Raw genomic sequence first — 15211 nt, forward strand, 5'->3', positions numbered from 1 at the left:
ACAAACACTGTAAACAACCACAGAATAAGAATTATGCCATGTCCTTCATTTTCATGGGTGATGCAAATTTTAATGGCATGTCACTCATCCAGAGACGTGTATTATGAAAAATATATTCCCACAAATTACTAATAAACTGTTTTTTTTAAATAACCAATATAAAACCCCACCTCTATTCCTGTTACAGGCAACACTTTCATACAGACCCCATAAGAACATCTGAGCTTCAAGCTGTAAATCTCAGCCTTTGGAAGTATTTTATTTATTCATTTTTTGGGTATATTTGTATCCTGGCTTTCTTTCCAAGGTGGCACATATGGATCATCTCCTCCCCTCTTTATCCTTATAGCCCTGTGAGGTGTATTAGGCTGAGATGGTTTGACTAGCAAAAGATCACTGTGTGGGTTTCACGGCTCAGTAGAGACCAGATTTTGACTTTTCCAAGAGCAGGTCTTGTTACAGAGTTTAGAATTTCTGGTTAAATTCCACTCGTTGTTCAGCAGCAAAACTGCAGGGATTCAGAGTAGAATAGCTTCAGTATTCCCCCCCCCCCGGGAGTAGTCCACCCCTTTTCTCATTAACTGGCACTTACAGTCTCAGTAATTCACTCTGAGATATTAATAGAAGAAAGAATAAAAGGTTTGATTACTTACAGTTGAACAGATCAAACTAACAAACATGACTGCTTTATACAACAGACCTCAACAAACTAAAGAGAGGGAAACTAGTCTCAGGAGAGATGCAGGGCTGTCTTTGGAATTGGAAGCAGGAAAGGAATGATTGGCTACTGCTGGATAGATTGACAGCCACCTGAGCCCAGAAAGGTCCTTCCCAGCCAAACCTGCTAAAGGCTTCATGCAAGGTTGCAAATACTCCAACAGGTCTCACTCTATATCTGCAGCAGGATACTCTCACGCTGTCTTGCAAGTCAGCTATGTAGAGAGATTCTTCGTGTGTCAACCAGATGCCTAAGCTGCACCGTGGGTGCGCAGCTTATCTGAAAAGCATTAGGTGGTCTACGGACCTGGGAACGGTGTAAAAATTCAAGTGTGCTCCCCGGATTGTCTCTTCAACGCATTGTTGCCCTTGGACTCCGAAGACAACCAATAAAACTGTTTTGTGCCACTAGGGGACCCCAACTCTGAAATTTTGTCTGAACTTCCCCGGAGCTTCTCCAAAGTGCTGATCTCTGCTCTCCAAAGAGCTTCAGCCTCTGGGAGAGTTCCTGCAAATTTCAGACTAAAACCCGGAGCGGATTGCATGCCCCTGGAATCCTTTGCTCTCCCAGAGCCTTGGGAGAAAAGCTTTACTTTAAGAATAAGGGCCAGATCCCAGCCTTCATTGTAGAACGCTTCCACTAAAAGTCTGGAAATGCGAAAAAGGATGTGAGATTTCTCTTGGTATTAAGGTGTCCCTTTTTTGTACGGTTTTGTCATCACGAAGGCACTTCCGGGAAGAGCCGGAAGTGACGTTTCCTGCCTTTCTTGCTTATATTTTCTAGCCCAATGGGAAGCACAGAGGAAAAAGTGCTAGACAAGTAGGAATGGGGTGTGAACAAATTGGAGTAGCTTCTCGCCTTAAATAAATTGAGCTTATCAGGGGGAACATCTTCCTTTAGAACTGGGGAGGGATCCATGCCCTTACCATGAGCCCTTTTGAGAAGCTAACACGCTCCTTCCAAGAATGGGTACCAAAGGATGAGCAGATACGGGAGGCGACTAGAAACCTCCATGTAATCTTTATTCCCGCCAACTCTTCCCCCCCAAAAAGGAACAGTTTCCCTATTTCAAGCTGAAAAGGCCCATGGCGTAACTTTTGGCTGAGCTGTTGTATCGTGCACTTGAGAAGGGCATTATCTCATAGTTTGGACCGCGTTTGTAGCGCGCTTGCCAGGATGATTGACCATCATCGAGAGCACGAGCCGTTCTGAAATGCTGGCACTTCAGCCCTCTCTCGGTGTTGCAAAAATTTTCCGCTTCAAAAGTATGGCGTTATTTATTGCACTAATATTTATTGATTGTTAACATTGATCCAGCACCTACCACGTCGCTTGTGGAATGCAGAATGGTGAGTTCTGCTGCTTCTGTTCAGTAGCCTAGCGCTTGGGTAACGAAGCCTGAATGTAACCATTTTAAATGAAAAGCAGCCTTGAGGATGTGTGGCCTTTTTGGACTGGAGAAACTACAACAGGGAGAACACGCTTAACCCCTTTTCTCTTATGGTCATTTCCCCCCTTCCTCAGCAAGTTTCATGCAAACTGCTTTCCCATCGCCCTCTTGTAAAAATTGCTGAGACATTCTTCCAGAGCTGGAATCCTGCCAGGAGCAGACGCTGGAAGACGGTAGGTTTCGATCAGGTTGGAAGACCTGGAGTGGACATTTTGAACATCAAAAAGGCTAGCGGAGAAAAGGTTAAGGGCTAATTCTGTTTAATCACTGCTTTGGCTGACAGTTCAGGAGGGACTGGAATTCCTCAGTATGACAGGTAGGAGAAAAGCTAGCCTAAGCAGCTTTGGACAAGCTACGGAGCCCCGTTCCCCCCCCCCCCGTACCTCCAGAATACAGGAATGATAAACCACTTCTCAATATTTTATTGCTAGAAAGCCATTAGAAGCATTGCTAGGAGAATAGGGTCTACTTGAAGGCATATGATTATGATTTAACAACAAGCGTAATGGACCCCTAAAATGGTGTGACAATTTTATTTTATTTTATTTTATTTTATTTTATTAATTTATTTATTTATTTATTTATTTATTTATTTATTTATTTATTTATTTATTTATTTATCTATCTATCTATCTATCTATCTATCTATCTATCTATCTATCTATCTATCTATCTATCTATCTATCTATTTATTTATTTATTTATTTATTTAATACCCTGCCTATCTGGTCATTGCAACTACTCTAGGCGGCTTCCAGGCAATATAAAAAAACATATACCTATCCCAAAATAAGAAAAGTAAAACAATATAAAACAATAAACAGTAGACAAATTCTTCAAGATGGGAAAGTAACAAAGAATAAGTGAAGAAGAAAGGAATGAAGTATTGACTGGAGGAAAGGGCTGCTTAAACATCCAGGTTTTTAGTTGGGTCTTTAAAATGCCCAGCGACGGGGCCGCACGAATCTCTGGAGGGAGGTTGTTCCAGAGGCGAGGGGCCACCACCGAGAAGGCCCAATTTCTTGCTTTTTCCTTTCGGGCCTTCCTCGGTGTCAGGCCCCTCAGCCTCACCTCCTGACTCGATCGAGTGATACGGGTAGGTCTTGGTTGAAGTAGGCGTTCCGTCAAATATCCGTCAAATCCCCACCCAAGTCATGCTTTCCACTTCTGCCTGATTTTCCAGGTCTGAGAGGGATCTTCAAATGGATTGTTGCGCTCTGTCATTTTAAATATGTTTTCATATTGAGTATATTTCCCGTTTTCGATATATGACGTGTTTTCGTTCTTTTTCAAATATTGGTACATTTACTTCTTTTTTTAAACTTTTAAATATTGCTCTTTCAAACGGTGTGAGCTGCCTTGGATCTCTTTTAGGGAGAAAGGTGGGGTAAAAATATTTTAAATGAATGAATGAATGAATGAATGAATGAATGAATGAATGAATGAATGAATGAATGAATGAATGAATGAATGAATGAATGAATTTTGCTTCCCTGTCTTTTTAAAAGGGGAGTTGAGTCTTATTAAACTATTTGGGACTTCAGTATGTGACAGAATGCCTCCTTCGAAAAGGAGCTGCCCTACCTGTGAATCTTCGGCCGAGTAGCTGAAGATGTTGAGACCCAGAAGGAGAAAACCAGGACCTGAACATTCTTGGTGGTCACTCCAATGCTTTGGACCAAATTGCCGTCTGAGATTCACCCACCCACCCTGGTTGATTTTTTAGACGTCTCTAACATCGTTTTTCTTCCAGCAGGCTATCTAGATTGTTTCTAGATTATTGACTTTAGTTGACAGTAGCGGAGCGGTTAGGCATGGCAAGATCTAGAAAGCCACTTGTATAACATCTACAGCTGTCTGAGCAATTTTATTTATTTATTTATTTATTTATTTATTTATTTATTTATTTATTTATTTATTTATTTATTTATTTATTTATTTATTTTATATCCCGCCTATCTGGTCGGGTCAGGACCACTCTAGGCAGCTAACAACATAAAATTTACATTTTAATTTACTTTCATTTGTTACTTAGTTGGACTTATATGTTTGATACTTGTTTCACTATTTTATGTTGCCCAGAGCGACTGCTGATCTGGCGGGCGGTTTAGAACCCCAATAAACAAACAAACAAACAAATAACATTATTACCTACATTTTCATGGACCACTTTGGTTAAAATTTCAGGAGGATGTCTCAAGTTATAGGTGTCAAGTCAAACCCATAGTCCATGCAGAAAGCTTACTAGACAGTGGTCCCAACAAATGAGTCTCACTTGAAGTTCAGTGGAGGTTGAACAGTAACTAAAGGATGCTTGTATTCGATCCTAGGTAAAAGTAAAGGTTCTCCTTGACATTTAGTCCAGTCGTGTCCGACTCTAGGGCGCGGTGCTCATCCCCGTCCCTAAGCCATAGAGCCAGCGTTTGTCCATAGACAGTTTCCGAGGTCACGTGGCCAGTGCGACTAGACACCGAAGAGCGTTACTTTTCCACCGAGGTGGTACCTATTTATCTACTCACATTTTTACATGCTTTCGAATTGCTAGTTTGGCAGGAGCTGGGACAAGCGACGGGAGCTCAGTCCGTAGCATGGATTCGATCTTATGACGGTAGGTCTTCTGACCTTGCAGCACAGAGGCTTCTGCAACTGCACCACAACTTCACCTTTAGCCCCAAGTGGTTTGTCAAGGAGAGAGAGAAGCCAAAGCATGAGAACAAGGAGAGACAGGGAAGCAGGGCATTAAGTTCCTCTTACGGAGCACCTCCCTTCAGTTTGGAAATGTGCCTATTCTGGGAATTCTAGGCCAAAACAAAGAGTCACATTTTCAAAGTGTGTCCTCATACATTGAGTATTACAAATAAACAAATGTGTGACTCTAATTTGATATTTCGTTCTTGTCCCAAACTTTAAAAAAGCTAGCTTCATATAAACACACATATTTAAGTCAGCTCATCTTTCCAATCTCATATATTCTGTATTATCCTCACATCTCATTTTTTTAACCATAGTTTTGGAAACTGATAGCATGTTGTCCCTCTAGGAACATAAGTTCCATGACTGAGCAATCAGACTTGCAAATGAGGCTCACGATTACTGTTATTGCCAAAGACCAAACCTATGAAGAGGTGAGGAAAGATGAGGCTGTTATAAAACAGGATTTCTCCCCCTCTTCACAAGAGATCTGCTTCTAGCCACATACTATCCACATAATCTAATTTGACCCTCATTTTGTCATTCCTAGAAGGGACGTGGTGGTGCTGTGGGCTAAACCACAGAAGCCTCTGTGCTGCAGGGTCAGAAGACCAAGCAGTCATAAGATCGAATCCACACGACGGAGGGAGCTCCCATCGCTTGTCCCAGCTCCCACCAACCTAGCGGTTCGAAAGCATGCAAATGCAAGTAGATAAATAGGGACCACTTCGGTGGGAAGGTAACAGCGTTCCGTGTCTAAGATTGTCTTCGGACAAACGCTGGCTCTATGGCTTGGAAACGGGGATGAGCACCACCCCCTAGAGTCGAACACAACTGGACAAAAATTGTCAAGGGGAACCTTTACCTTTACCTTGTCATTCCTCCTTCATCCTTAAAATTTAGATTATGAGATTCTTAGGACGAGACCTGTGCTTTTGCTTTTCTTCAATGGGGCAGAAGTTAGATTTGGGTCTCCTCCTGGATTCTAAAGTCTGCAGATGCACTGGCAAATATTTAAGACTCATAAAAATCAGAGAACTGTAGAGCTGGAAAGAACTTGCTGAGTCGTCCAGTCCAACCTGCTGGCAGAGCAGAAAATCTACACCTAAGGCATCTTTTGCTAAAAGACCTCCAATGAAGGAGAATCCACTATCTTCCAAGGTAGTCCACTGCACTGTTGAATGTTCTTGCTGCCAGGATGTTCTGCCTCGTGCTTCCTCCAGATCTCATAATTCAAATCCATTACTTTGACCCTGTCTTCTGTAGCTGGAAGAAAACAAGCTTGTTCCTCAGGATGCAACAGATCACATCTGTGGAGATTTCTTAATTTGAGGAAATTTGCCTCTAGACTTTCTGCACGGCTGTGCAACTGACTGACTAACACACCTAAGGTCCTAATTTGGCAGACGTGAGACCTCTTTCTTTGGTCCTCACCGAAATACAAGTCCCAGAATACCACAGGATGGAACCAATGCACTTAAACTGGGGTCACGCTGCTCGTAGGCAAAGAAGCTATCTGTCTCATCTGCAGGAACCCATTCTCCCTTTTCCTGGGCATGTGACGTGTTCATATGCAACCTCAACATGAATAAACAACAGCAAACCCAATGAAAATCCTTCCAACTAACATTTCCCTCTTTGTTTCCCTTTCTTGGCATAATCCACAGAGATCATCTGGGGACCCAAGGTTGGGAAACACTGGGAGTGCTTCCTTCCTTCCTACCCACCCACCCACCTACCCTCTCCAACTATACAGTGGTGTCCCGCATGACGACAATAATCCATTCCGGGAAAATCGCCGTTAAGCAAAATCATCGTCATGCAAAAAGCCTTTCCCCATTGGAATGCATTGAAACTCGGTTTAATGCGTTCCAATGGGGAAATTACCTCATCGTCCAGTGAAGATCGCCCATAGGGAAGCCATTTTGCGAGCACCAATCAGCTGTTAAAATGGCTACTCTGCGAAGCATGGGTCCGGAAAACACAGGGCAGCTATTTTAGGAAGCCGACGATCATCGGAAAAAATCATCAGCTTGCGAATAAACAGTCCGCGAAGCACGGACCAAATCATTGTCAAGCGGAATTCCCCCATAGGAACGACTGTTTTGCGAATTGCTATACCAATCGCAAAAAGTCATCATGATGCAGTTTTGTTGCACAGCAGGGTCGTCGTCTAGCGAGCTACCACTGTAATTTACAAGGCAAAGAATAATGGCAAGCTATTAGAATATGGTAGCGTGGTAAATCACTGCTGCTTTACTCATTTTCCACCCTCATTTTCCTTCTCTCTCCTTTGTCTTCTTATGGCTCCATTGTCTCTTCTAGATTGTGAGCGAGGGTGAAACCTTTAAGTGAATAAATCAAAAAGCCTCTTTCTCCCACCTCATTGTTCTACTGTACCGCCCCAAATGCATTTAATCTCATCTCCTTTTGGAAACTGTGCAGGTCTGGATTTGGGACTTGGCTGTGAGATCACCTGCTAATAGCTAGGGATTTCCTGGTGGGCCCGGGGAAGAATACAGCCTGAAAACTTAGCAAGCTCTTGCTGAGTTGACAAAAGTGGGCTAGAATGGGATGACTCAGGATAAGACAACTTCCCATATTTACAAGCATGCCTTATTTTTTTACAGTGTTTTAAAAAGTAAAGGTTCCTCTTGACATTTAGTCCAGTCGTGTACGACTAGGACTCTGTGCTCATCCCCGTCTCCAAGCTGTAGAGCCAGCATTGTCCGAAGACAGTTTCCGTGGTCACGTGACCAGTGCGACTAGACACGGAACGCCGTTTACCTTCCCACCGAGGTGGTACCTATTTATCTACTCGCATTTTTTTGAATGGCTAGGTTGGCAGGAGCTGGGACAAGCGACGGGAGCTCACTCCATCACGTAGATTCGATCTTACGACGGCTGGTCTTCTGACCTTGCAGCACGGAGGCTTCTGCGGTTTAACAGAGTTTACACTGATACAATTAAGTTATTTTAGGGTGTGACTACACAGTGAGGGGAATGCGAATTTGCTCACATTCACTCATTCTGAAATCACACGGGGGGGGGGGATTTGAATCTGTTTGCTGTAAATCAGCAGAAAAGCCTTGTTTGCACGGCATTTGCAGCTCTGTTGAAGACCAGTAGGGGAGCACGGTTAAAAGGAACTGCTTTACAGTCTATTATTTTCTAGAAGTCATAGAGTGAAATGCTGGAGTTTGGAGGAGGACTAACACTGTCCTTATCTTCAAAAAGGATGAAAAAGAGAAGAATTATATAGTTATATACATAGTTACGGCAGCTAGAATTTTATATGCTAAAAATTGGAAAAGATCAACGGTACCGAAACAAGAAGATCTTATTGAAAAGATACGGGAAATAGCCGAAATGGACATTTTATCAGAAGTCATGAAGGACTATCCCTTGCAAAAGGCAACAGAAAGATGGGATCTATTTAACAAGTGGACAGAATCAACAGGCAGCTTGTGAACAGTACATATTGAAAGGAGAACTGAATCTAGAAGGCAGAAAAGAGTAAATAGAATAATTTAAAATCTTGATATGGCAATAGGTACAGAATGGATGAAAGTATGTTATTGTCTCCCCTCTTCCTCATCAATCCCAATTCCCTTTTCCTTTTTGTTATCCCTTATAAAAAATAAAAAATACAAAAAAAAAGGATGAAAAAGAGGAAACTGGGAACTATAGACCAGTCAGCCTGACATTAATCCAGGGGAAATTTGGGAGTGGATTATAAAGTGGTCAGTTTGCAACTACTTTGAAAACAAACAGTGCAGTAATAACTAGAAGCCGACGTGAATTTGTCAAGAACAAATCCTGCCAGACTAATCTTATCTCATTTCTTGATTCGGTAACCTTCCTGGTAGATGGTGGGAATGCTGTAGACATAGTATATCTTGACTTCCGCAAAGCTTTTGACAAAGTGCCCCCAAGTTACTGGATAGAACAACTATCAAGTGGCTACACAGTTGGTTAGAGAGTCATACTCTGAGAGTCCTTGTCAATGGCTCCTTCTCAACCTGGGAAGAGCTAACCATCTATGGTTCTATGACGTTGTGAGTGGTCCATTTCTCCATCTCTGTTCTAGACTTGATGGCCTTATGCCCACACCTCAAAGGTGGCGATCTACATTGTTTGTGCGAGGTCAACCCTGTTGTACGATGCTGGGAGTCTCCATGGACTTCCTGTCCTAAAGTCCCAACTCGAATCCACTACCGATCATTAATATAGGTACTTCTAGAAACAGCAGTGGGGGTAAACTCTGCTCTGAAAGAGGAACTATCTTCTCACCCTCGGACTGAACAGAAGCCGTTTTCAAGGACGATTCCTGACACGACTTACATACAAACTACTTAATAAACAAGACTCAGGGTCTCTGAGCTGGTGTAAAGTGCCTTGATTTTGATTCTTACAAACTGTTGTGCATAAAGGCAATGGGGGAGGACTTCCAGATTGAGTTGGTGGGTCCTTAGCACTCCTAATATTTTGGACTTAAATCCCATCCAGCGTGAGGTTAATCACACCTATGCTGATTTAGTAAAGCAATTAACCAATTAAAAGCCTTGGGTTTTGCCTGTGTATGTCATTGTGACGTGCAGTCATGTCATCTCCGCTTTAAGGGTTACCCTATGAAAGTGTCTCCGCTCAACAATCCTTCACAACAATTGCAAACTGTTGTTCCTTTAGGGCGTCAATCTTTCTCACATTTGGTCTTCCTCTTTTCCTGCTGCCTTCCACCTTTCCTAGCATTATTGTCTTTTCCAGCAAGTCTTGTCTTCTCATGATGTACCTAAAGTAACATCGCCTCAGTTTTATTGTTTTGGGTTCTATCTACAGCACAAAAATGATCATGGCAAACACCACAACCAGCCGTACATTTTTAGATGAAGAGACACTAGCCAGAATCCTACTAGGCGTCCACAGTGCAAACTAGAAATTGCACAAGGAATGTGCGGCAATTGTGCTGTCTGTCATTTGTCTGCCATGGGCCTACAGTAAAGAGAGGTACTTTGGAACTGCCAGATGTTTTGGACTACAATTCCCATGTTACCTGGGGCTTCTGGGAGTTGGGATTCCAAAACATCTGGAGGCCCAAAGCTTTCCCATGCCGGCCCACCGGTGTCAGGGAACTCCTCCCTGTTGCTCATGTGAATATCCACTGCCCCCTTGTCAATCTCTCATACATTTAGCATCTAATGGCATGGGAAATGCACTCTACACTTGCTCAGAGACCCTTTGTGTGAATGTTTGTCGATCCTTCACATTGGCCCAGAATAAAAAAGCCCGTAGACAAATTCAGCCTTGGAACAGGAGAATGTTTTTCATTTGCTCTCGGTTTAAAAAAACACAAACAAACACACCCCTATTTCGGATTGTTGTGATTCTGCTGTAAAATTGTGATTTTTGTTAGAAATCGCTTTGGGAACTCCAGTTGGCAGAAAGGCAAATGGGGGGGGGGGGGAGAGAGAAATCCTTCCCACATGTCCACCCACCCAACCCTGTGTTTGCCTGGGGATGCGCGAAGCCACCGGGGCGGCGCGCGCGCGTGTCTTCGGGCGCGCGTGTTTGTGTGTGTGTGTGTCGTAAACTATTAATTACATTTGTGGAGTCCACAGCGGGACAGGCAAAGAAGTGGCGGCGTGGGGAGGAGGGGGGATGAGAAGAAGGGGGGAAAAAGAGGGTGGGGGTAGTTGCCTTCCTAAAAGGAGAGAGAGGATGGACTTCCAGAACAAGACCAGCCAGTGAGCAGGAAAGAAGAGGGTCGATCTTAACAAATAAAGAAAATTTAATTTTTTTTTAAAGGGGCTTTTTCTAGGGTCTGCCAGGCGCGGGCCAGTGGTGGGCTCACCTGAGCCAGGCTGTGGGTTTTTTTTTCCCTCTCTCTCTCTTCCCCCCCCCCCACGGCCCACCCCTCCTGCGGGGTCGTGTGAATGGTGCAGACCAGCGTTTGAATCGCCTGCGGGGCTGGCCCTCTCGCCGAGCCTCTCTGCCCGCCTGCCTCCCCTTCTTCGCGGAACCTGCCGGGATGGGGCGCGCGGATGGGGCTCGCCCGCTCCCGGCTGCCCGCGCCCTCCGAGGGGCGGCCGTATAAGAAGGGAGGCAGGAGGCGGCGGCCAGACGGGAGGAGGAGGAGGAAGAAGAAGAAGAAGAGAGGGAGACGGAGAGGGAGAGGCGGCAGCGGCGAGGAGGATTGAGCACAGGAGGAGCGCGAGCCGGCGGCGGCGGCGGCGAGCAGGGACGGGCGGGCAGGCAGGCGCGCGTGCGGGGATCGCCAGCCTCCCGGGCTCTGCTGCCTCGATCGCCGCCACCCCCCCTTTTTTTTTTGCAACCCCCCTCGATCCTCTTTGTAAAACCTCGCCCCGCAGAGGAGTCCGGCGGGGAGAAGGAGAAGGCGGAGAGGAGGAGGAGGAGGAGGAGGCTGGATTTTAATGTTATTTTTATATAATTTTTTTTTTAAAAACCCAAGGGGTGCTGGTGCTTCGCTGGAGCTGATCTCGCCTGGGTTTTTGGGTGGTGAGGATGATGATTTTTTTTTTTTTAGGATGGACCTCGGCGGCGGCTGCTGCTGCTGCTCGTGCTGGCGTTTGATTTAGTTTCTCATCCCCCCCCCCCACACACACACACAGACACACACACGCACACACACCAACCACCTATCACCACCACCCCCAGTTTGGGATCAAGCTGTGCTGGTCAGATTTTTATATCTATTTTATATATACACATATATATATATATATATAATTTTTTTCCACGCCACGAGGAAAATTTTTTGGGGAAAAAAAGGAGGTCGACCTTCGCAGCGAACGGTAAGCGCGAAAGGCTGCTTCGATGATGATGATGATGATGCTGGTGGTAGTGATGATCTTCTTCATCACCCTTTTTTCCCTTCCCGGAGCTTTCCACTGTCTCTCTCTCTCCCCCCCCCATCCCCATCCCCACCCGAAACGATCCGGGGGTTTAAGGAGCCCTTGCGGTCCCCCAGATCTCTCGCGATCGGCGTTGGCTGCCTCCCGGATCCCGCTCGATCCTCTTACGCTGCAATACATGGAAACCGAATTGCGGGGGGGGGGATGTGTGCATCTGGCTTCTGTAGGCAGAGAGATACAGCCTTATTGCTCTCCTCCCCCCCCATGCATGGCTTAGCGATGGGGGGGGGGGGTCGCCAAGAGAGAAAATACAGCTTCTCCCGGGGTGCTGCAATGGGCCGGATCTTTCCTCTGCCCCCCCCTCTCGTTTCGCCGATTTTATATATATATATACAGTATCTATATATTTATATATTCCTGCGCTGGGGAAAACGCACCGATCCGGGTAGCGCCTGGCTTCCCCCATCCCTTGCCCAGTTTCCCGGGGAAGAGGCGGGCGAGGCCACCGCGCCTGGATGGTCTCCCTTTGCCCGTGTGAACTGGGGGGCCAGCATACTTCCTCTGTATGTGTGTGTTGTGTGTTGTGTTGTGTTGTGTTGTGTGTGTGTGTGTGTGTGTAATCCAGGGTCTGGGGAAGAAGTGACCCCTTTCCTGCTCCCACTCCTCCTTGTCGAGGTGGAGATTCCAGACCTTGGATCTGCAGTTGGAGATGGGAAGGCTTTTTTGGGGGGGGGTCCACAAATTTGTACAAAGGGAGGGAATTTGGGCAAAGAGATCCATAAAGTTGTTTCTGGTCCTCTATAGCTGAATATTTTAAAAAGGGGGGGTCCCCTTATATTTATACCTACTCCAACCCTTCTTGCTTGCTTGCTTCCTTACCTTCCACGTTTCGGATCTCCTCCTTCCTTTAGTTTTTCTGCCTGTCTTGTTTACTTCTGGATCTTCATGGGGTGCAAGGTCTGCCTGAAATCCCAGACAGATTTCTATAGGGGGGTTGGTTACTAAACACCCCCCCCTGAACTCAGCAGGACTTCCTTCTAAGTAAACCAGGCATAAGATTGGGACCTTTAACCTGGCTGTGACAGGTCAAGGATTGTTTTTAAAAAGGATGGGAGAAGTTTCCCCAACTATAAGGGGCAGAGGTTTGTTTGTGTGTGTGTGTGTGTGTGTGTGTGTGTGTGTGTGTGTGTGTGTGTGTGTGTGTGTGTGTGTGTGTGTGTGTGTGTGTGTGTGTGTGTGTGTGTGTGTGTGTGTGTGTGTGTGTGTGAGAGAGAGAGAGAGAGAGAGAGAGAGAGAGAGAGAGAGAGAGAGAGAGAGAGAATGTGCCCTTGTGTTAATTAGATTTTGGTTCTAAGCTCTCTGGCTCTCTTAGCTTTCATCCTGCTTGGTACCTTTAAAGTTTCTCCTTTTAAACACATACCCAAACCCAACTTTCTGCCTAAGGAGCAGAAGGAGGTGTCGTGTTGAAACTGCAGAGGTTGTTTATGTAAAAGCGAGATGCGTTCCTCCAGTGCCACCCTGACCCCTGGCTGATGTGTTGCCTCGTTAATTTTGTATTTTTTGGCAAAGGAGACAGGTCGGAGGAAGCTGGGATTAGAAACGAGGCTGTCTGAAGTTGAGCTGGTGATGTGAGGGGGGGGAAGGGAGGAGAGATGCTTGTAGGAGTTGCACCCTGAAAGGTAGCTGTGGTATTTTGTGCGAGTCTGTTGCGCCCTCGGTAGTGCTCTTTGGAAACAAGAAGTTGTTGTGTTGCGGAAAGCTGCTTTCCATGTGTGCCAACATCTGGGGGGAATGTTGTGATACTGAATGAGTGGGGCGCACATGAAAGAGAGCATGAGAGTTGATGGCCATGCGCGCATGTGCTTTCCCCGTTTGAACGACGGCTCTGCCCAATGGCGGCAGGTCAAGGGAGTATAAGGAAGCCACCATATTGATCTGGTTGGTGGGCCCATTCATGGAATTCATTTTGGGGAGGGTTGGGCAGGTATAAAAGTGGCGCATGAGTTCGCCCATTACAGAGAGGCTCCCTTGCCCGAGTGGACGTGATCCATGTGGCGTGGACGTCCGGCGTGATGTGCTTTCATTAGATTACGCATAACGGCCGAAGGCAGAAGATGCCAGGATGGGCCCACGGTAGGGAATGATGGCATGTTTACCTTTGGAATTAGAAATCAAGAGGAGAAAAATCCAACCCCTGACAACGCATTTCTGCTCTGGGGGCAACATTAGGGGTGGGGGAAGTTGGCCGATTTGCTATGAAGTCAAGTCATTTGTCTCTACTTGATTTATTTCACCCATCTTCCTAAAGGCAAATGGCTTTTCCTTCTTCACAGCCTATGGTGGGTTTGGAAGCTCAGAGGAAGCACATTGTGGGCAGTAATATTTGCCAGTGCCTGCTAGGCAGAACTTAGAAGGAAAGAGGAAAGACAGAAATCCATTGAAATCTTGCATTGCATCAAACCCTGGGAACAACGGCATGGGGTAAATGATTCTTCCGAATTCACACAAGAGGCCAACATGCTCTTTCACGGATCAGGAGAGAGTTCTCCACGTTCCTGCTTTGTGGCAGGTGGAGATCTCCCTGGTGGATCCTCAAGAGCCCAGCCTTTTGTAAGGTTGCTCAGCGCATGGGGGGGGGGAGTTGGGTTCCCCCCTCCCGCAAATTCCCCAGGGAGGAGAAAGCCGTTTAGCTTGGGAAGACTTTACCTGGATTTTGGGGAGCTCTAGACATGCGCAAAAGACAGCTTTTGGCCCACTCCTATGTGGAAGTATGCATGTCCCATTCTTGGATGTGCTGTATTTCCTGGAAGTGGGGGGGGGGGAGAGAGAGTGCATGCTCTGCCTATGTGCTTATATGTGCGTGCATGCTTGCACATGGGCATGGTTTATGGCTGTCTTTTTTTTCAAACAGTAAGGGTGAGAAGGAGAACCACAGGCTGAAGGAGATCTACAGCCTTTCTCACTGCTGTTTGATGGTTTTGCTTCCCCCCGCCTCCATTGCAAGCCCAGACCAGCATGTCTTTACAGGGAAAGAGGGCTGGGAAAAGCATGCCTCGTTCGAGCAAAAAAACATGCCACCACCTCGGAGCCTGTCTGCTCTTTCAGATTTACTGGAAGAAGCCAAAAAAAAAAAAAGGGGGGGGGTTCTGTGTATGTCATTGGAAAAAAATGAACAGATAACTGGGATTACTTGTCTGGAATCTAGGATTACAGAGGTTAAGACTGTGTGTGAGCGCATGCATGTGTGCGGTTCAGACTTAGATGCTTTATTAGAATACTCAACATGTTGGCCTCCCTCCCTTTTGATGTTTCGGAGAAACTGGGTTGGGCAGTAGGAATAAAACTCTGTTTTATTTATTTATTTATTTAATTGATTGATTGATTGATTGATTGATTGATTGATATGCCACCCACACGACCCAAAGGTCTCTGGGTGGCTTACAACAATGTGATCTCAATAAAAAGATAAAAACCACTTAA

General features: G+C 45.7%; 1 long non-coding RNA gene across 2 annotated transcripts in view; it reads left to right on the plus strand.

Annotated features, from left to right (window-relative positions):
- The window catches only part of LOC144588098 (uncharacterized), a 689650-nt gene that overhangs the window by 420004 nt on the left and 254435 nt on the right, over positions 1-15211 (plus strand). The window contains exon 1 of one of the 2 annotated variants that reach the window (XR_013543443.1): positions 10528-11671. The exons of the other annotated variant lie outside the window; for it this stretch is intronic. This is a non-coding gene — a long non-coding RNA (uncharacterized LOC144588098). Of the gene's footprint in view, positions 1-10527; positions 11672-15211 lie in introns of those variants that run through there. 2 annotated transcript variants of the gene reach the window in all.

This window comes from Pogona vitticeps, chromosome 3 (assembly GCF_051106095.1).
Source record: "Pogona vitticeps strain Pit_001003342236 chromosome 3, PviZW2.1, whole genome shotgun sequence".
Classification (NCBI taxonomy): domain Eukaryota; kingdom Metazoa; phylum Chordata; class Lepidosauria; order Squamata; family Agamidae; genus Pogona; species Pogona vitticeps.